At 35.5% G+C, this 22,173-nt stretch overlaps 1 long non-coding RNA gene across 1 annotated transcript in view; it reads left to right on the plus strand.

The window, feature by feature from the left end:
- Nucleotides 1-1,277: 1,277 nt before the first annotated feature.
- Nucleotides 1,278-22,173, plus strand: part of LOC135072665 (uncharacterized) — a 38,118-nt gene continuing 17,222 nt past the window's right edge. Inside the window, exon 1 of the long non-coding RNA XR_010257473.1 lies at nt 1,278-1,340. This is a non-coding gene — a long non-coding RNA (uncharacterized LOC135072665). The remainder of the gene's footprint in view (nt 1,341-22,173) is intronic.

Below are 22,173 nucleotides of genomic sequence, written 5' to 3' on the forward strand. Positions count from 1 at the left end.
ACACCCTGTATAACCTACAAGTCGCCATACCACGTAATCCGCGAGTAACTAGATTGATCCCACCTCATTAACTCGTGCATCAAACTGGTTAAACTGGTGTTAGCTCATTACCGGTAATGATAACCGAATTTCCACGGCCGGGGATTAATAATAACGCTTATGCTATCATAACAGCTCATATTCTACTAATAATATTATGAATGCGAAAGTTTGGATGTCTGGATGTTTGTTACTCTTTCACACAAAAAGTACTAAACGGATTTTGACGAAACTTTACAGTATTAATGTTTATAATCCAGAATAACATATCCTACTAATATTATAAATGCAAAAGTTTGGATGTCTGGATGTTTGTTAATCTTTCACGCAAAAAGTACTGAACGGATTTTGACGAAACTTTACAGTATTAATGTTTATAATCCAGAATAACGTATAGGCTATAATTTATGACGATCTGTGAAACTAAATTTCACGCGGGTGAAGCCGCGGGCAAAAGCTAGTACTAAATAAATAGGGATGCGTGTGTACTAAAATACTGCCAATTGAGTGACTCTGACACCTATCTTCATCACTATCCCAAAGTTTTAGCCCTAAGCTTTTTTGAAGAAGAATGCCTTAAGGAATTAAGCTCACCAATTGTCATCATCATCATCATTTCAGCCATAGGACGTCCGTCGTCCACTGCTGAACGTAGGTCTCTCCCCCAATGATTTCCACAATGGCTGGTTGGTGGTGACCTGCATCCAGCGCCTTCCCGCTACCTTTATAAGGTCGTCGGTCCAATTGTACCAGTTGATTTATGTGGCATCAAAGAATAAATAAATAAATAATGTAAGAATATTTTTTACAAGTAAGAACTCTCAACCCCGCATGATTCATAATTTTAATAAAAACGATCCAATATTACTAGAACTTATTCTTACTTATTATAACATTATAATCCTTCACTATTACAATAATTAATGTAAGTATTTTAAATTCTGCTATTTAGGAAGAATCAATTTGTATGTACACTACACAGTTATACATATTCGTGGGTTTATTTCCTAACACGAATATGCATTATACACAGACGAAAGTACATCAATCTAAACACCGTTGCATCTTGTATACTTCTAATAGATGCGAGTTCTCAACAGATTTCGAATTTAGAATCTGTTGAGAACTCGCATCTATTAGAAGTATACAATAAAATGTGTGATGACTGTACAATTCATAGGGCGCCCATCAACCTAGGGCGGACGGATCTTGCTTCGGCACCGCAGTCTATCGCGCGCACTCACACCGCGCGCACGTAACTCGCACCGCGACCATGTCTCTGTAAACGATTCCGAACCGAGGTAACAAACCTTCCGAAGTGTTACTTACAAAAAAAAGTTGAAAAAATTCGCGTGAAAAGTGCTCGGAAATTCGACCTAATCGAAAAGTTTCGGTCGCAGATTGTACATTAAAAGTTTGCAGCCCGTTGAGTATACTTTGTTACTAAGTAAAAATTCGTTGGAAGTTTCACTTAGATATTCGTTTGGGTTGGACTTTTGCTGTGTTTTTGAAATTTAGTGATGGAATATTTTGCATTATAAGCTGTATTATGTATTACCATTATAATAAACAAATTATGTCATATAATTATTAGCAACAGCAATTAACAGCTAATTCAATCAATATTATAATTACCGCAATTTCATATTTGATATTAAGTGAGGAAAAATAACCTTATAATACACCAATTAGCAAAATACTACCTCGTTCTCATAAAGGCAACGTCAGCCATTTCATAACCGTTCTAAAGTCGCAAGTCTCAACATTTGACGGGGAATTTAATCAACCGGTTGAATGTTACCCGGTCCTCTCAATAATTCGATAAAAGTAGAGGTTCCAATATTGAAAACGTGCCGAAACTGTTCCACACCGTATTATCTCGAAACTAGCTTAAAAACAGTTTTTAAAACACGCAATCTCGTTTAAGTAAAAAGGATTGGTTCTAAAGTGAATTTATCAGCAAGATGTATAAGTTTTATAAGCAAGATGTATAAGTTTTACCCTTAGACCTTTTTACATTGAACCCCTTTAGTGTGAAACTCTACCATATAAAAGCCTCTTATTCGCAGACTTTGATATATGAAAATCCTACGAAATTATTTTAAGGGCCAGAAAAAAGGAAAACATTGAAAAACTCGTGAGGGCTTGTTATCTCGATATTATTTGTTTTCGTATAAGTATTTATACCGAACGCAACAGTTATGCCGAAATTAAAATTCCTGGAGCTTCGTATAGTGTTGCCATGATTAGGTATATGTTATAAATACTTGACCTTAATGGAGATGTTATTTTTTTATGAAGTAATCAATGTTTAGGGTTTCTGGATGGTCACATAGCCACTTTTTAGGGTTCCGTAGTCCTGACAAGGAACCCTTATAGTTTCGATATGTCTGTCTGTCTGTCCGAGGTTTTGCTTGGAAACTATTGGCACTACAGAGCTGTAATTTTGTGGATATATCGCACACCTAGATCTAAACTGAGACAACTCAAAAAAGGGCATTTTTCAGGAGGCGAAAAAAACGTATTACTACATTTTTTGTTAGGGAAGTTATGAAACTCAGTTTTATTTTGGATTATTGATAGGCCGTGAAATGACCCTGTGTATAAACTGGATCAAAAAATCTATCCTTTTTACCTTTAATCGCAGTTTTATTAGTTGTTACATTTTAGGAGAATGACTTTGTATAAATAATAAAGTACATTTAGACTTGAATCAGTTTTGTCTGGACATTTTGAGATTTGAGTTCTCCTTTTCCACTCTTAAAATTTTTATATCGTGCCATTTAACTTGATTCCGATTTTCATCTAAAACCAAATTAGTTGCCCACATTTTTTGCAAGATTTTAGTGTCATAAAACTTTCAAATGTCATCTCTTCCACGTTCTTTGGTCCTCTGTATTTCAAAATTTCAAGATGTTGCTGAGTCCTCTTCCTGCCCTATTAAAGTGGTTTTAATTGAATGTTTCGATATCCTTAATCATCAATTTAGGAATTGTTTGAGAAAACAGTTCTTTTTTAACACGATTTGGATCAGCATAAGAGATATAAATGAAGATTTCATGACATGGTAAACATGATAGGTGTTTGAGTTTCTTCAGCCACTTTTTCTTAGCATCAGCCGATTGATATGTTTATTTATTATTTATTTACTTATTATAGACCTTTTTACTACATTATTTTTTATTTCTACATTATAAAAAAGGTTTTATCTCTTGTGCAGACAACAGCATAACAGACTATACACTTGTATTACAACTACATTAGTTACTACAGTGTTTAACTTGAAGTGCCGTCGTCTGTACATTGCCATTTTAACTATCTTTACACTGTTCTCTCAAAATTTTTACAAGAAAACGACCTGGCATATTTTTTTCGGAAAATAAAAAAAAATATCCACTGTAATTTTTACTTATCCAACAATAGTAAGTTAACTCAAAACACTCTTCTCAAACACAACAGTTGAACAGTTTGAATAAAAATAACTTTATTTAGAAACAGGGATTATCATACTGTACCTGATTTTAGGTGAAACATGCAAAACTACGCGTTTTGTATAGAAAAACATTGAATTGAAATTTGTTCCAACAAAACTACGCCAACTAGAAATTCACAAGTTGATTCATCAAAACAAACTCAACTCAAAATAGTAACAAAATATAAGTTACTTTATCAAACAAAACTGAAACAAGTCAAAATGATCTGGTTGACTATTGCAGAACAATTCATCAATACTGTTACTACTCAAATTAACTCATTATATATTTTCTGCTTAACTGTAACAAATCTAAATATCCGCGTTTTCGTTTATTTTAATACGTGCACTCTCTGATACTAGCGAAGGTCAACTGACAAAACGCTTGTTTAGGTGGAAGGGGTTGACAAGCGTTGATTCAACAAAAGTAAGTTATCGCCATCTAGCGGCAAATGGATCAAGGCTTTATTAAACCTGTTATGTTGGAAAGATGCGTATGATAACCGAGTATTTGAATACAAGCATAAGTCAAAATTGGCAATTTTTGAGTTGTCTCAGTTTAGATCTAGGTGTGCGATATGTATATTAATTACGCCGACAAAACGGTAAATTAAAATTTGGAAAAAAAAAATGTTTAGGGTAGCTCCCCTACATGTAAAGTGGGGATGAATTTTTTTTCATCTTCTACCCCATCTTGTGGGGTATCGTTAGATAGGTCTTTTAAAATGGCTTAGGGGTTGGAAACGGAAATGTCATTTGAATCTAGTGTTCATCCCGGGTGCAACTATAGGTGTTGCTATAATTTTACCATCGTAAATAGCTAGGATTCTATTTATTTTAATTACCGCCCAAACGAAACTTTTTCAATCTAACTAACTATAGTCATTATAACTGAATATTTTGTTTACTATGTACAAGTATTTAGTACTCCATATATTTGTAACCAGAAGTTATGAAAATTATTTCGTTGTTATTATTAACAATCATATTGTAGCTTTTAGGTACCTTAAAAACTATAGTTATGTAAAGTTACCTATAGGTATTTAAAAGAAATGCAGTTTTTTACGAATATTAACTTATGCAACTGGACTAATGTTCATACTGTTTTTACCGTCTATGCAAACTTACTTTTGTTTGATATTTTATGATTTCATAATGTATATTCGGATCTCTTCAATCTTGGCTTTATCTGATACTAACTGCTCTGGGCTCGATTCCAAGTTGTTCTTCGAACGTTTGATGGCGGATGCCTATGGCAGCCACAAAGTCTGACACCGCCAGGCTTGTTGCCGCACCATAAGAGTAGGCGCACACCGTTGATTTTTCGTCGGCCGATAGTTTAGTCGGGCTGTTGATCAGTATGGGCATGTATGGGAGTGCGCACACTACGCCGATTCGATTTGGCCGATTCTTCATACAATTTGAAATCGGGCACAACTATCGGCCAACTAAAAATCAACGGTGTGCGCCTACTCTTAATGAAGTCTAAGGGTGAGTTGCACCACCTAACTTTAACAGTAACTATAGCGATAACCGGTGCTTTTTGTATGGAGTTTGACAGATTTTTTACGTTTGTCAAAGATAAAGTAAGATGGTGCAACCCAGCCTTAAATTCCAAGTACCTACCTAACATCAGTTAACTGTCAAAAACTGCCTTTAGATTATTGGCATGTCATAATGGCAGTTCAGTTGCTACTTTATATTTATGATGACACCTCTATTAAAATAAAACTTAATTAATTTAACACGTTAAAGTGTTGCCTTTAAAGACCTTTACATGTTTTTCAGCTGAAAATGTGCTGAATGTCCTGAAAACGTGTTTCCCATGTAGACTCATTAAGCCTTTGCTAATGAGTCACATTCACTAATAAGTTAGTTTACAGACCAACTGATGCTCGTACTTCTATACTTATAATAAATCTGTAGAGAGGTCCAGTCTGTACATGAAATATATTTTCAAAATAACTATCAGGGGGTGATTAGTGATCGATACTGATGGGAAAAATGCAATCAGTAAAATTTTTGTCTGTCTGTCGGTCTGTCTGTCTGTATGTTCCTTATAGAAACAAAAACTACTCGACGGATTTTAACGAAACTTGGTACAATTATTCTTCATACTCCTGAGCTGGTTATAATATACTTAGGAATTCCCACAGGAACGGGAATTAGCGGGAAAATCCTTTTGTATGAAAAATCTAAACCGCTTAAGTTAGACGCTTGAAATTTGGCATGCAGGTACCTTAGTAAAATTAAAGCTTAGTTACAACAGGATATTGTAAAATTCCCACAGGAACGGGAGTAACCGGGAAAAAACATTTGTATGAAAAAATCTAAACCGCGTAAGATAGATGAAGGAGGTAAAACGGGATCCACGCGTACGAAGTCGCGGGCGGCCGCTAGTTCTATCATAAATTAGGATCTCAAATTAATGTCCAAATTATTTTATACTAGCTTTCCACCCACGGCTTCGCCCGCGTGAAAAAAGGGCTGTTTTAAGGGATATCCCGGAAATTATTCGCCGTAAAAACGATTCTTGGACTTCAACGAAAAAAAAAAAAGAGTTGGTAAAATTGGTCCAGGCGTTGCTGCGTTATCCGCTTACCAACATATTTTGCGATTAATTTTTATATTATAGACACTTTTTTATGTAAAGTAAGGCAAGGTATCCAGTATCTGACTGCAATCACACTTGATGTAAGTGAGATGCAGTCTAGGATGGTGGTAGGTACATACCTGCCCTGTCAGCGCCTATTCACCCTGGCCTTGAAGACCTATTAATAAGGTAGCTGACCTATCAGTAAATTCTCAATGTAATGTGGCAAAAACTATTTTAACTTTCACGTCACTTTTTCACCAATTCAATAAACTTATCAACTATTTATTGTTTTCAAAGCCACTAAATCATATTTTACGGTCAATTGAAAACTGATTGGATTTTCCGGGGTATTAGGTTCTTTTAGAAAATTTTCTCCGACGTAACCGACTTCAAAAAGGAGGAGGTTCTCAATTCGGTTGGTATGTTTTTTTTGGCAGTTAATACCTAATTGCTTTGTGGTGTCAACTAACCAATTATAAATGGTATAGTTTAGCTTCTGTCCATAGTTTTGCCCGTGTGAATTTCGAATAGGTCTCAACCACCACGTTGCCCTGCCAGCTGCCACGGGTGGCAGTAGGGACAAAATTATGTCAACCAAAAACTCAAAGTGGTAAACGAAACTTTATTTGTCCCATATACCATGTTAAGAAACGTGATGGACCCTAACGTGGTGGTTGAAACATTTTGCCCTAACTGCCACTTTAACGTGGCAAGGCAACGCGTGGTGATTAAGACCTACTCTGTTTTGGTTTGACACATACAAATTATTATAATCATTTGAAAGAAATGGGATTTAAAAAATAACAATTTAAATAGTCAACCTAAAATTAAGTTTGTTTAAAATTAGTGGGACATTTTCCTTTCAATTGGACCGAGAAACAGAGGAGGTCCCTAAAAGCGAAATCTTGGTAAAATGGGTGGCATATTCACTTTGTTTATATATAAACTCCGTATTCTCTAGTTAGACAGAAATTTTCAAAGGTCTTTTGACATTAATAATGGCAGTTATTATCTTTCATTCGCCTAGCATAATTAAGAACCTACGTGTACCTACAACGCACCTCGCAATATCAATAGAGTTTGATGCTTATTCTAAACACATAAAGTTCAAAATCCCTTGGGATTACTTTTGTAGTTGGTTGATGTCCTGTCGCCTGTTAAGTTTAGTTTTGAAAGCGACAAAGTCTCGGAATCGGTACCATTAGCAATACTTTTTAAATTCTCAAGGCTCCGCTCCGACAGGTCACAAATTGTATCAAGAGCCATTTTCCGCGAAGTTCCTTTTAATTTTCTGAAGGGACTTCAAAAAAGGGCTTTTCCTTTCAGGCATTGGAATAAAAATGAATGCGGCATCGTTTTTCTTTATTAAGGTGGTCACTGATAGAGACTAGAGTCAAAAGATTACGCTACAATCTCGTAATAGATACCTAATTACCCGACTGCGCCAGAAGGAGCGTTATGTTTTTCGAGTGTATGTATGTATGTGGGTATGTGGATATGTATGTACATATGTATGTATATTTCTTTGGCACGGTCTACAGCCTAAACGGCTTGATCGATTTTAGCGTGAGTGGTGTCGTTAGATTCGTCTTAATCGTGAGAGTGACACTGGCTAAAAATTAAAGTTGGAAAAAAAATTTAAAATGGCGGATTTTAGGCGCATTAATGTCTTAAAAAACTTTTTCCCAAAACTTATCGAGTGGGGTATCAAAATAAAGGGCTTTTTAAGTAGTTTACAAACATGCACGTTATTTAGCTAAAAAGATTAAAATAACATTATTATTGAACTAGCGGCCGCCCGCGACTTCGTACGCTTTCTACAGATTTATTATAAGTATAGATAAACAAAAAACCCAACTGCATAAAAATGAACTTAAAAGATAAAAACAAGAAAACTTAGTGTTCACAAATGCAGTCGGAGGCATCACCAACAAAAGAATTAGTCATTGATGCCTCCGACTGCATTTGTGAACACTAAGTTGTCTTGTTTTTATCTTTTTAGTTCATGTTTTTACTACCTACTTTCGTTTTCACAATTACTAAAAACGTAACTCCCAAAATCGACTGCTCGTAGTATCGTATTCATCAAAGAATCCATATTGTTTGGCTGTCTAAATGAACTGATGTATCATTTTTGGTTTCATTGATGTCGAATATGTATTATTATTCTTTATTCATTCACTCTCTAGCTAGCTAGAATAATAAAGGTATAGTAAGCAGTAGCTATCGTAAGCAAAATTCGTGCTCCATTTCGGACTAAAGTTCGTTGCAGTTGCTGTCAAAGTCACACTAAAGTAAGGTAAAATGCGTAGTTCGAGTACATTAACATAATTGGAATGATGTCTTGGTAAAAAAAAAGGAATTAGTTCGTCGTCAGATAGATAATTAAAAAACATTGGACACGTATTTTTTAAAATTTTCATAAATGAATAATTACAGTAACTAGGTATATTAAGCTGAAATGTCGCTTGACGTCACTTCTTATTAAAAAAAAATATAATTATCTAACATAGGCGTGACGTCACGCGCCATTTCAACCCGATGTAGCACTGCATGAAAATCGATTATTTACTTATGAAAAAAAATGAAAAAATACGTGTCTAATTTATTTTATAATTATTTGTTTGACGAATAAATAATTAAAGGACAATGACCAAAAGTGGTCCAAATGTCCACCACCAATGAGACCTATATTGGCTTATAGTCCTTTAAATAGAGATTAACTTTCAGTATGGGACGAAAAAAAAATAAGCTGTCAGTAAAAATTTATGACTGTTTAAAAATTGTAGTAGTTTACGCGCTAATCTCAGGAACTACTGGTCCGATTTGAAAAATTATTTTTGTTATGGATAGCCTATTTATCAAGGATGGTTTTAAGATAAATAACATCACCCTACAACCAATAGGGGCGGAGCAGTAAAGACAAATGTTGTAAAAATGGGAAATATTATTCAAACAATTTTCACGCGTACAAAGTCGTAGGCACAGTTAGTATAATATTTAATAAAATTCATCTATAACCCCGCGCCACATGCGACATGACATAACATGCGTAGATTAGTCCAAAATGTGCAATGAGAACATTTTTCGGATGAAAAGGTAAAAAACAGACTTTTCATTCAGTCATAACTTTTTACTGACAGCATATTTTTGATTGCGGTTTGGTTATAATGAATCAGTATTTAGTAGACTATTTTACTACATATGTCTTGTTAGTGGTGGACATTTGGACCACACTCCATACATTTTTGGTCATTGTCCTTTTGTCATCTAGCCTATTAAACCGATATTAGCTAGACGTTTAAACATAATCTAAATGTCCCTGTGTTGTTTAACCCCAAAATTGGGTTGTACGCTTCAGTGCTAAAACCGCAGGATCTTTTAAATTGATTATAAAATTCCTTTATTTGATGACCTCCTTTAAGACAGTTGGGAAAGGATTGATCTCAGGTAAAGTTTGGGATTGATTGATTAAAGGGTTCACTGAACTTTTGAAATTGGTAGTTTTCTTCAGAAGTAAAACATCTCTGTTCATGACAGCCATGGAAATAAGGAAATGAGTTCCGTAAAAGGATTACTTTGGTAATTTTATCTAAAAAAGATAGACGTTTTTGACAATTTACTAAAAAGTCTATGCGTCATAATTTTAGATTAATTAAAAATAATCGTCATATTTGTGTAAAAGTACGCGTTAATTTGTTACAAATTATGTACCTACGAGTATAGTAAAGGGTGAAGATTATTCGTTTTCAAATAATTGTTTTGAATTTTTTTATTATATTTTTCTTACGGTGATACGAAATTGATCTTTGTGAATATTTTTCTAAAGCATTTGGTTAATTATTCCCACTATGGAAAATTCTTTCAAACCACCTCTTACTAGAGATCTTTAGTCCAAGATAACAACTCATATTAGGTACCGTCTCGTATGTACACGACACCCAAACCATTTCTATCACGTGTTAGTATAATAACCTCCTGTTTAGGATGTGTGCATACCTAATAGTTAACCCAAATAGCTAGTTGGTGTTCTCCAACTTTATGGGTTAACCATGGTATATGTACATAATCAACTGAAGTGCTACTGATCATGAATAACTGATAGTAGTTAATTGAATCACGTATTGTTATAGAACCCATCAACGGGAAGTACCCATGCTTTGAGATTAATATCCCATAGATATTAATTAATAATTTGTGTGGAATAAAGTTATATACTTTTATGTATCACGTCTTGTGAACCGGTCAAATATAACTAGATAAGCAAAGTCGATATACATACTCATCTAAATTATCAAAGAAGAACGTGGAATTAATTTCTAATCAAGGCTGTGCACAATGAAATAGGTAAGTATCAAATGGAAAAATATGCGACAGAAAACACATTTTGAGATAAGTAATCACGTAACCATATACCGTAAAAACGCAAATTATATTTTCTGACTACCGTATCTGCCAGATATCCTTATCCAAAAGTTGTAAAGAGACTTTATCACGACCATGGTGAAACAGGCCCTAAGAATAAATTGCTTATCGACCCTATCACGTAAAAACCAAAACCTTTACCTCTAAATTCATAAAACGATCACCAAAAAGACGTAGGAAAACGTTTCTGGCGTATCAGATCTAATGACCTGTCAGTACAGTATCGACAGCACCTTTTCATTGTACAAAATTGAGTATAGGCCACGAAAAATGGCAAAGAACCGATACGAACAGAAGGGATATCGCGGGGAGGCACGAACCTTCGATGCGGTATTTATGATCCCTTAAAAGGCACAAAATGTGGCGGCGAGGTACAGTGTTTCGGTGTACTACTGCCGGTTTGGTACTTTAGGAAGTCGGTAGCGACGTTTCAATTTATTACTGTAAGCATAGTTTAAATCGAATTATAGAAGAAGTTTTATTGGAAAGTTCTGTTTGTGATAACGGTAAGTTCGCAATATCATTTATTTCTTAACATAGAAGTAATACTAATTTGGTACTTTTAAAGTCTAAAGTAATAAGCATTTATAAAACAGCTATGATATTTCAGGCTTATTCTAAAAAGCTCAAACTCGATTCAAACTCAAGTAACTTCGAAGTTAAATCTCGAAGTTCAACCAAACAGGTTTCAGTTGACCTTTTCTACGAGTCTGCACTCAAAATAGGACTGAGTGTGATCTGAGACTATTTTCAAACTTAAGAATTGAGTTTTAAGCATCCGTCGTTCCATAACCTCTAAATAAAAATACGGTTCAGAATGTTTTTATCATTCTTTTTTAGGTAATTTAATAAACACACAAACTTTTCTCAAACCAGAAATTCTAAGTCGACGTCGCTAGTTCCCCAGTGGGCTCCGTTTCGAACTCATGTAAATTTAACAAACCGAATAAATATTCTTATTAGCTGGGCACGAAGGCGTACGAATGTCGCAATTCTCAGCCATATCTCAAAGGAATAAGGTCGTTGAGAAGTTTCATATTTTTGCGCACCACTGTGCAGCAACTCCGCAGCTTTCACGTATAATTACATAAATGAAATACTTCTAACAAAGTTGAAAGGGTTCTTCGTAACGATGGCCCATAAAGGACATTGTCAGAAACCGCCTAAAAACCGCCCAAAAACATTAACCCATCATAATTATTTTCTATTTTTTTTAATACATTAAGCACCCTTTCATTCTAATGGACACTTAAGCATTGAAAAATTTAATAAATAAGTCTTTTAACGTTTATTCTATAATACTATTACAACTTCCGGACGTTTTGGTGCGTGGCATGGTCTAAAACCTATCAAGTTCCATAATTTTTGTCGATAAAATCTGTACGAGGCATTACCGTACTTTATTGCTGGGAGTCCATGTATAGTGATGTTCCTGCGGCCATCATAGACAATAAAATATCAATTTTGAAAATAAAATAAATCGATTAAACTGCTTTGAAGACTAGATTTGCGTTAAAAGCTAAAAAGATATTGACAGTATTGACAGTATTGACCTTACCTTAATAAGGAACGGGTTCTTAAGATGTCAGCACGACGAGAATTACATTTTATGACTCTTATGCATAAAATTGTCAAAAGTCATACACCTCATTACCTCTACGAGAAACTTGAGTGGACAAAGAACGCACATGGTCTGAACACTCGTGGCAGAGTGGGAGATAAATTGTGTATACCCATACACAGGACACAAGGCTTTAAAGGTTCTTTTAAATATGCGGCATCAAAGATCTGGAACAATCTTCCCCCACCCATGCGAAGCAAAGATTGTTTGCTAAGTTTTAAAGCTTCCATGAAGGAATCGCTTATTCAAAAACAATTAATTTTGAACGAAGTCGCATATAGGTAATGATTCTTCCTTTGTTTTTTATTTTGTTTTAAACGAGCTGACGGTGTGACGGTGTGGGAGAGGCTTAGTGACTGGTGATGAAAAATGTGTGGTTTTTTATTTTAATCTTGTTTCTCTTTTTTATATCACTGCACCTACCTATGTACGCTGTATTACTGTGCAGGAGACTGGCACCGGCTGAAAACCAGCGCTGCATGGACCTAGTGCCGTACAGCTTACGCTGAGCCGGATGCCCTTGTCACCTTAATTTTAATTGTTAAGCTGTGTTAAAGTTGTATTTTTTTTGTTATGGTGACAATAAAGGTTTATTTATTTATTTATTTATTTATTACAAGAAGCTATCTAAAGTGTCCAACTGGTCGAAGGTCGTAAATAAAATAAAAATAATTAGGACCATAAACTGATATTCATGGTATCATAACTGTAAAAGTGTCAGAATCCGATGTTGAATCCAATGCCAGTTGAAGTGTGAGAAACATATATCAACCTAGTATAGTTGCCAGTCTCTCATAATCTATGCCAACGAGGGTTTTCGCGATTGAAAAATCCGCCAGATGGCAATACGTAGACGTGAGGTCCAAATGCTGCATGATTGGTTATTTTTGACATGACATTGACAGATATCCACCAATCATGCAGCATTTGGACCTCGCGTCTACGTATTGCCATCTCGCGGATTTTTCAATCGCGAAAACCCTCATTCATAGCACATGTATAATAATAGACCAAATGAACTTTTATAGATTGTGAAAGAGAAGATAAAGATTTTATTATTTTATTAAAATCTTGCCACGAGGTAGTTTTTCAGTAGAAACCAGGATTGGATAATCGCTACAGGCAAGTATCAGAACATTTTATAAATATTTTTAATCGATTATATCCTTGTGAATCGTTTTAATAAATTGTCATTTTACTTTTTCAATTAAAACTTTTTCAATCCCTAGTCTTGTCAAACTGTCATAATGTCAACAAATCATAAATGTCACGTCAGTTGACTCAATTTCAGTCTTCTGTGAGTTTATTGTATTTTTATTTCAATGAAATAGTGCTAAAGGGTTAGTACTAAAAGTGAAAGCCTTTTTTCAGAAAGAAAACCAATGTGGTCCTTATTATTCATACTGTTTGAAAGTTACAAGTCAGTGATACAGAGTTGCCGACATTATAACTCCGTAGTGATACCATACCAAAGAAGAAGTTTTCCTAAACACTTGTGTTATTTTTATATGTGATCAAATAAAAAGGATTAATTCTACTGCTCAAATGGAATAACTTATCCCAAGAGACCGAATATAAAAAAAAACCTCTCCATAGAAATTATCACCATCACGAGGATGTGAATTTTTTTGAGAATTTGATATTGGTCCTGTAAGAAAAGTAGTTGTATTTCAGTAGTAGAATCAACCCTTCTTGTTTCATCAGCAAGAGTAACTATAAAAACGCCCTGTAGGTAGGTATTATTAAGCTGAAGAGTTTGTTTAGTGTCAAAGACTGTCACACAGTGTAACTTAAATTGGCATATTATTATGATAATGAACATAAAAACTTAAATAAATATTTATGTTAATATTTTTTCTATTTATTTATTTTCCCAAAGCTTCACAGTGACAGCTGAAACAGCAATACTGTTGTAAAACTAAACTTGGAACAAACTGTTACAAATATTTTACAAATTAAAATAAAACCGCATGTTGCTTTACTTTCTCGTATAGGTAATAAATGTAATTAATGGCTAGATTATTAATGTTACTTTGTTACCCTCAATAGTGAGGAGATCTTATAAAATGGTAACCCTGATTTTCATTGTCATTCAAGTGCTCTTTCTTCGCATAGGCTTCTGTGATTTGGCCAAGGGCCACACACATTGCGATAACATTATGCGACATTGATTTGACAGCAGCGGAGTGAAGTCTTGCGACTATGCAAAATGATACCCTGTAATCGTAGCGCATAATTAGACATAGACGGGGCGGGGCACATAGCTCGTAGAGCTGATGGCCGCTGGGGCAGGAAAGTTCTTGAGTGGTGACCACGAGCCGAAAGACGTAGCGTGGGCAGGCCTCCCACTAGGTGGACCGACGATCTGGTGAAGGTCGCGGGAGGTGCCTGTATGCGAGCGGTGCAGGATCGGTCTTCGTGGAAATCCTTGGGGGAGGCCTTTGTCCAGCAGTGGACGTCTTTTCGGCTGAAACGAACGAACGAACGATACGTATTACCACTATTTACCAGACATTACTATTTATTGCATACTCGCCGGATTACACGTGCACTGCCTTGCATTATTATAAGATATTGTTCCGCCCTTTTACGAACTTCCTCCGTGAGGATATCCCCGCCGAATTCTATGATGAACCTATCAAAAGTCATATTCTGCAATGTCAACCCACCACAAGGTGGACCGACGACCTGATAAAGGTAGCGGGAAGGCGCTGGATGCAGGCCGCTACCAACCGTGCGATGTGGAAGTCATTGGGGGAGGCCTATGTTCAGTAGTGGACGTCCTGTGGCTGAAATGATGATGATGATGATGAAATGAATGAAAATGACAAATCTTCGAACGTGTATAATACCGTGCCTAAGTAATCATATAATTTTGGCACCTTAATAACTATTGCCGTTTTTGTTGTAAAGATCATGCAGCGCTACTTGCGGATATTATTGGAAAGAAAACTATGTAGGCTCTAGATCTGAAGCCGCTTTAACGAACACGAAGTGCTCATACAATGCGGCGTATTTTCTTCCAGTCTTTAGTCAGGACTTTAGTCGAATTAAAACCCCGGTTGAACGTGATATAGCCGCACTAGAATACGATGCTTTTTTGCATAATCGCAAGACTTCGTTCCGGTGTCGACCGAATGTTATCATGATGTATGTGGCCCAGGGGTTACCGTAGCCGCTAAGGTTTGAAACTTCTTGCTTAAAATATTGTAGTCTTTGGCATAGACTACGACGGTAGTCATGGAGATAGGAGTTTGTTATCTCGTGTCAGATGTAAATGGTGAAAAGAAAACTCATGATTCGTGTTATTTTTATGCAATATGTAGGTATTTTATAAAAGTGGAACCCCGAGTGATCTCCAAAACCCATTCTATTATTATATACGATTCGGCTTCGATATCTATAATACAATAGGAGTTTATTTCATGTGTCAGATGACAAGGGTGGAAACAACCTACGATTCATGTTGTTTATTTACGTGCAATATGTGGGCATATTATAAAAGTGTAATGCCGAGTTGTATTTCTAAAACTTGTTCTATTATTTTATACTATTTGGCTGCGACTCGGCGTGACGACAATACAAAACATTTTTCGCGAATCGGTGTTCATACATTCACACAATACATTAGACGCCATGTTGTCATAAACGACATATTATAAAATCGCTGTGATTTAATATTCTTAATCATTAATTTTATGGCAAGTGTCCATCAGGAATCATTGTTCTTACACACAGAATCGTATTATTTCGCTTTCGGGTAGTAATATGTCAAAATTGTTGGTTTTTAGGCAAACAATGTATGGAGAACGAACATTGTCCTTTAATCACTGGTCGCTTTCTGGAAATAAATTTTAGTACATAAATAATTTTTGCTACTTTTCATTTTTATTTATTTGGCCGAAATATAATAAAAGATCAAGATGAACAAAATAGTGAAAAGCAGACCCACAGAGATACTAAACTACAGGATTGGATTAGGAAATCTCTCCACGGGAGGCATCTTCAAGATCTTCTCCACACTAACGTCGACTACAAGGCGTCGAACGAGTGGCTGAAGCGAGGAGAGCTATTCCCGGAGACGGAGGGATTTGCTATAGCCATACAGGACCAAATCATAGAAACACGCAATTATCAAAAATACATCATTAAATTGCCAAACTTACAGAATGATAGCTGCAGACGATGCAATAGTTCTCCGGAGACGATACAACACATCACAGGTGCATGTAAGGCCATAGTTCAAACAGACTATAAACACCGGCACGATCAGGTTGCAAACATAATTCATCAAGCAATAGCCCAGAAATATAAACTACTAACATCAGCACCCACCCCATATTACAAGTACAACCCTGAAACCGTCTTGGAAAACACCTCTCACAAACTATATTTTGACCGTGCGATCCTTACCGACAAAACAGTACATTTTAACAGGCCAGACATAACTCTCATCGATAAAATCAATAAAACTGCACATTTAATTGACATTGCTATCCCTAATACTCACAACCTACAAAAAACAATAGCGGAAAAAATCTCTAAATATACAGACCTTAAGGACGAGATAACTCGTATGTGGAGATTAAATAAAGTAAGTATCGTCCCTATAGTTCTGTCCACAACAGGAGTCATTCCAGTACAGCTTGCCCCATCACTTAGAAGCTTGGACTTACCTGAATATATTTCCACACAACTACAAAAGGCCAGCATTCTAAACACATGCAGAATTGTCCGGAAATTTTTACAGTCTTCGTCAAATAATTAAGTCTCAATACTGCTCAATGTATTTCTATTTTTAGTTATATTATTGTACTGGTATTCACTTGGTTTAGGCCCGTGAATACCATTAATACACCGATGTATAAGACATCGAGATACACAAAGTGTAAACAAGAATAATAATAATAAATAATTTATTTCAGACTTTCATCCATAGTTTGTTAGTAGGGATTAGTAACAATTTTTCCTTATATTATGTTAGTTGAGTTAGTGCACATTACTTTTACTTTTAGTTTTCATTTTATTTGGCCCATAGATAATTGTATCCAATGTGTTTGGATAGGACAGTCAGGACGTGCAATAATTGTCCTCAGAATGCTGTTGTTGCTGACCCTTATGCGGCGTAGCAGCGACGAGGCTTTTTTACGCATTATCGCATGGAACCCGTCTGTCCGTGCGTCCGCGAACATTCCCGAGGCGCTGCAGAACCGCGGCAGCCTCAACAGCATTCTGAAGGCGTTGTTGTACTGCACGCGTAGCGCGCTGTAGGCTCGACGCGTATAACTCACCCACAGACCACTCGAGTAAAAGGACTGACAAAAAGCCTTGAAAAGGGTAATCTTGACCTCCCCCGTACATCGAGCGAACCTGCGTGCAAGCATATTGCTTCTTACCGCCAGCGCCCTACGCTCTCTCTCAATGTCCTCATCATCATATAAATGGCCCTTGCATTTTTTGCCAAAAAAAGAAAAATATGGGGTGAGTTCTCATAGGGAACCATTATGGCAAATTTTCGAGAAAGGGTTCTGAAAATTCATTATTTTATTCGTTCTTCTAATATGAAATCAGGTGGTTTTGTTCGCGACTAGCGCGTAATATAATTCTGTTCAAACCATTTTAACACAGACGTAGCCGAAGCATAAACTTATAGACTGAAAATGTGATATATCCCAAAACAGATAGGTTCGTGTGTTACAGTAAAAACAATTCGTCTTGGTTACACAATACTTGCTTTCCATTAAGTAGGCAGTACATTATGCGTGCCCGCGATTTATTATTTATCTTTTAAGCCGAGTTTCCAACTATGACCTGGCAATTTGTTCAGGTGAATGACAGCTCCGAAACTATTCTTGAGCCCGGATTACTGAGAGCTGTATTTAATAAACGTCCGAACCCAAAAGTTATATCGGGAGCGAGATTTGCTTTAACGGTCATTCTCACGATTAGGCGTTCTCAGCCTAATTACCATATCATTTTTGAAATTTGGCTTAATTGACTTAAACGCATTTAAATATGAAACACATGAAAAGTACGAATTTAACAATCTTTAAGGCGTCAAATTATTCCAAGCGGTTTTCGCGTAAATGAGACCCAAAAATTTTATGGTCACGGTAATTAGATAAGGCTAATACTTAATCTAACGGTAATTAGAAAAAATATGTAAAATAGCAAGAAAACAATATCTTGCTTTGATAAATTTGTATATAAATATATAGCGTCATAAAAAACGCTGTAGGTACACTTAATAACCCTTTGAAAAAAGGAAAACACTCATTTCTATTATTTATTGGATCAAGATATTTTCAGTATACTGCAATAATCGAGGCTATAACAGGAACACTTAGTTTCGGCCAGAAGGGGCTACGTGTCACATTCTTTCATCAGAATCTTAATCATAATTTATTTTATTTGATTTCGATGTGGTACAAACGATTTAACGTACAGATAATGGATCAGGAGATCTCACAAATTTGATTTTTCGGATATGCATATTATATCGAAAAATTAATTAATGATTTAAGTGATTTTTCCTCTTTTTAATCTATCTGCGATCAGCCATCACCCATTATCAGATTAAATTAAATTTGTAATAATGACAGTTCCAGCTCAGCATATCCCATGATTTGTCACCTCGATTCTTTTACAATAAGTTTTCAGATTGATGCTATTCGCTTTCTCCTGAGCCTAAATGCAGAATTCTTAGAATTTAGAAGGGATGCAGCAAATAGATTGCATGAAGGTCTAGTCTTTGGTTGTAAGCTTTACAGGATTTTTCACACCCTCTTTGACGTTTGGTATCACTTCAGTGGACTTTGTAAACCAAGGTGCACAGCTCAAGATTTTTAAAACTTTATTTTGAAAACGTTAAAATATTTCTACATTTGCGAGGCTAAGTCGATGCCATGTCTACATGGGTTTTAGGATCCATTTGTATTAGTTTGTTCTCCAAGCTTCTTCTGTCCAGTACCCATTGCATATCACGAAGTTTTTTCTATGCACAATAAAGCAGGTAGGATGCAGTTTAGGATGGTACAAAGTGCCTATACACTCTTGCCTTGAAAAGTCCCATTGTCTGTTGATTTGTTCTCTTTTGTTCTTAATGTGATCACGCCAGGTAAGTGTTACTGTTGGAAAATCTCATCTTCTTAGGGCAAAGGTATTATGGATAGATGTTAATGGTATTATATTAGAATTAATTAATGATTTAAGATGTTAATATCAATTATACTAATAATAAAAATAAATATCTGGTACGAGACATGTTTCATGCAGGGGTGACATCTCCTGGCCATCAGAAAGCCCCGATTTCACTCCAGGTAACTTCTTTTTGTGGGGTCCTTAGGGGTTTAAATATACTCTTAAATCCAACAACCATGCAGCAACTGAAGCTGAACATTTGTCATGAAATCGAATCTATTTCGAGGTTACTTTAACGAAAGTTTTTTTAAATTTTGATTGTCAGATTGGAAGAAAAGTCCGTACAGTTGTTATGCGAAAGTCTTGGTATATTTCATATTTTATCATCATACTTATTCAATCGTGAGTGCAATTTGTAGGTAATAATTTAATACAACGGTGATTATAAATATACGGTAATTAGTACATGGAAATTATAAAACGATAGTTTTTCTTCAAAATCTCAAAAATCTTCAGCGTATGCAAATACTGTCTTACTACAACGTATGAAGGCCAAAGTACTGAATCTATTTAAATTAACAACGTGGATCTACCTTCAAAAATCGAGTATAAAAATAAGGACATGGTAAATAGAAAAATTGAAAACCAAAGACATGGTAATTATACTCTTACGCACTTCATCGACGGTACGCCAACGCAATAGACGTCTACTTGCTAACAGGTCTTAGAACTAACTAAGGGCTCGCGCCGCGCGCGTAAATGATGTGTCAAATATTATTATTTAGGCTTGTGTGCCCAAAAACAGAAAACGTCACGGGAATTAGGACTTTCGCTCGGACAAGCAGTTTTTTAATTCTAATTATTTACAGAATGGTTCTATTGAATAGATATTTTGCTATGCGTAAGACAATCTTTTGTACTCTTTAAAATGTTGAATGGAGTAAACCAAATCTATACGACATAAAAATTACAGCCAAGTTTTAACATTAAGTCGGTGTGCGGACGCGTAACGGTAATTAGAGAACAGAGGTTCATGAAATTAATTAAGTCACAAATACTTAAAATAGAGGCCTATGATTTAATGCACAACTGGATGGGGTTGTTAAGTAACATATAAAAATACTTGCATGTCTCTAATTTGTCATTTTTAACGATTTAACAGCCCGGACACGCAAAAACTAGCTCATCTGAGAATGGCCGTTAAACTGCGCTACACCCATGTCTGAACTCAACAAATTGTTAGGCCGTAATATCAGCATTAGAGGAGCAATTTATCACAATTTGGCCGCCCACTGCGCCATGACTTGCTGGACCGACTATATTCGATATTACCATCGGATGTGAATATCAACCCAAGCGATCGTCAACAAAGAATAGTGAAAACGGGCTTTTATAATCGATGTAATGCGACATTAGACTACGGAACAACGATTTGCGTAAATGTAGGACTACATTAAAAGGTCTGCGGATCTGCTCACGTGGATACCGGTCTGTCACTTAAAGATCGTTTAATCGTTTGCATACATAATCGGGAATTACCTATAATAAAAACTATCCTAAGTTGTTCCCAGGAACCTAAACTATCTCTATTCTAAACTATACATATCAATTTTTTTTTCTAATATTAAAAAAACAAAGATACTTTTTCATTTCTAAAATTGAGGTAAAGTACTATATTTCGTCCTCTAATATTTTATACAAGTAACTCTATTATTAGGTACTTATTTAGAAGTTTACTCAACTAAAATGAGTTTGCGAGCGTTTGCTAGTTTAAGTTTCCTTTCAACTTGCCCCAAGTTGTGTTTTGTTGTTTGCGAACAGGTACGAAAATGTAATGAACTACTTTTCCGTTTACTTAACAAATGACTTAGTTACAAATCATAGGGCAAAATGGTATTATAAAAAAGATAGGTAATTTACTGAAATAGTCTAGCTAGAGTTCTCAGAATAAAGAGGAAATAAGTCAATAGATATAGATAGTCGGCCGTTTGGTGTAGTGGTTCGAAGCGGACTACTATTCCGGAGGTTGCGGGTTCGATTCCCGCACAGTACAAACATTTGTGTGCATGAACATATTTGTTTGTATTGGACTGGGTGTTTTCTATGTATAATAATATTTCACGAGGGCGAAACCGCCGGCAAAAACTAGTTTAAAATTCAGAGCAATTGCTTCAGGATGTTTTATCTAAAGCTCCCCAAAAGTCTAAACGGAAATTATGTTCTCGAATATATTCTCGAATATATCTCTGAAACTATTGACTCGGAAAAAAACACAGTTGTCGAAGGATATCTGATACTCTATGTAACACTTTTTCATACCAAAATTCATGTGAACATGACCGCAAATAATAGGCTAGTATAAAAATAAATAATAAATAGCAGTAAACCTACTTGTAAATACAAACAGAAGACGTACTTCAAAGCTATAATCATTTAATAAAATCATTACCCTTAAAATCCTTTATTCTTCATTAATGGTCAATGGTCATGTCCCTTCTTCATTTTGGATTTTCTGGATCTACACAGTATACTCGTAGTTCCTTTACAAATTTCATATTATCAAAATCTTAAAGAGTCCGGAAAGTGGATTGAAATCCCTGAAAAAGCATTTTGACTGAAAACTTTTCTACGACTCAAAGTATTAATATGGTTAAGTAACAGTAAATTAAGATTTTGAACTTTCGCGTTCCATTTCATAATTTATTAGAAACCGAAACGTCAAGCCGTGAGTACATCATGTAACTCAGTCATAAATGTCGCGTTAAGACCCGTGTCTTTCCATTTTATAAATTAAAGAGGAAACATATTTTATTTTGCGCATGATTTGTTCCTGAACACAAATCCAAGACTCAATTCGAATACTGTGCAAAAATAGATTCC

Source organism: Ostrinia nubilalis, chromosome 6 (genome assembly GCF_963855985.1).
Source record: "Ostrinia nubilalis chromosome 6, ilOstNubi1.1, whole genome shotgun sequence".
Classification (NCBI taxonomy): Eukaryota; Metazoa; Arthropoda; class Insecta; order Lepidoptera; family Crambidae; genus Ostrinia; species Ostrinia nubilalis.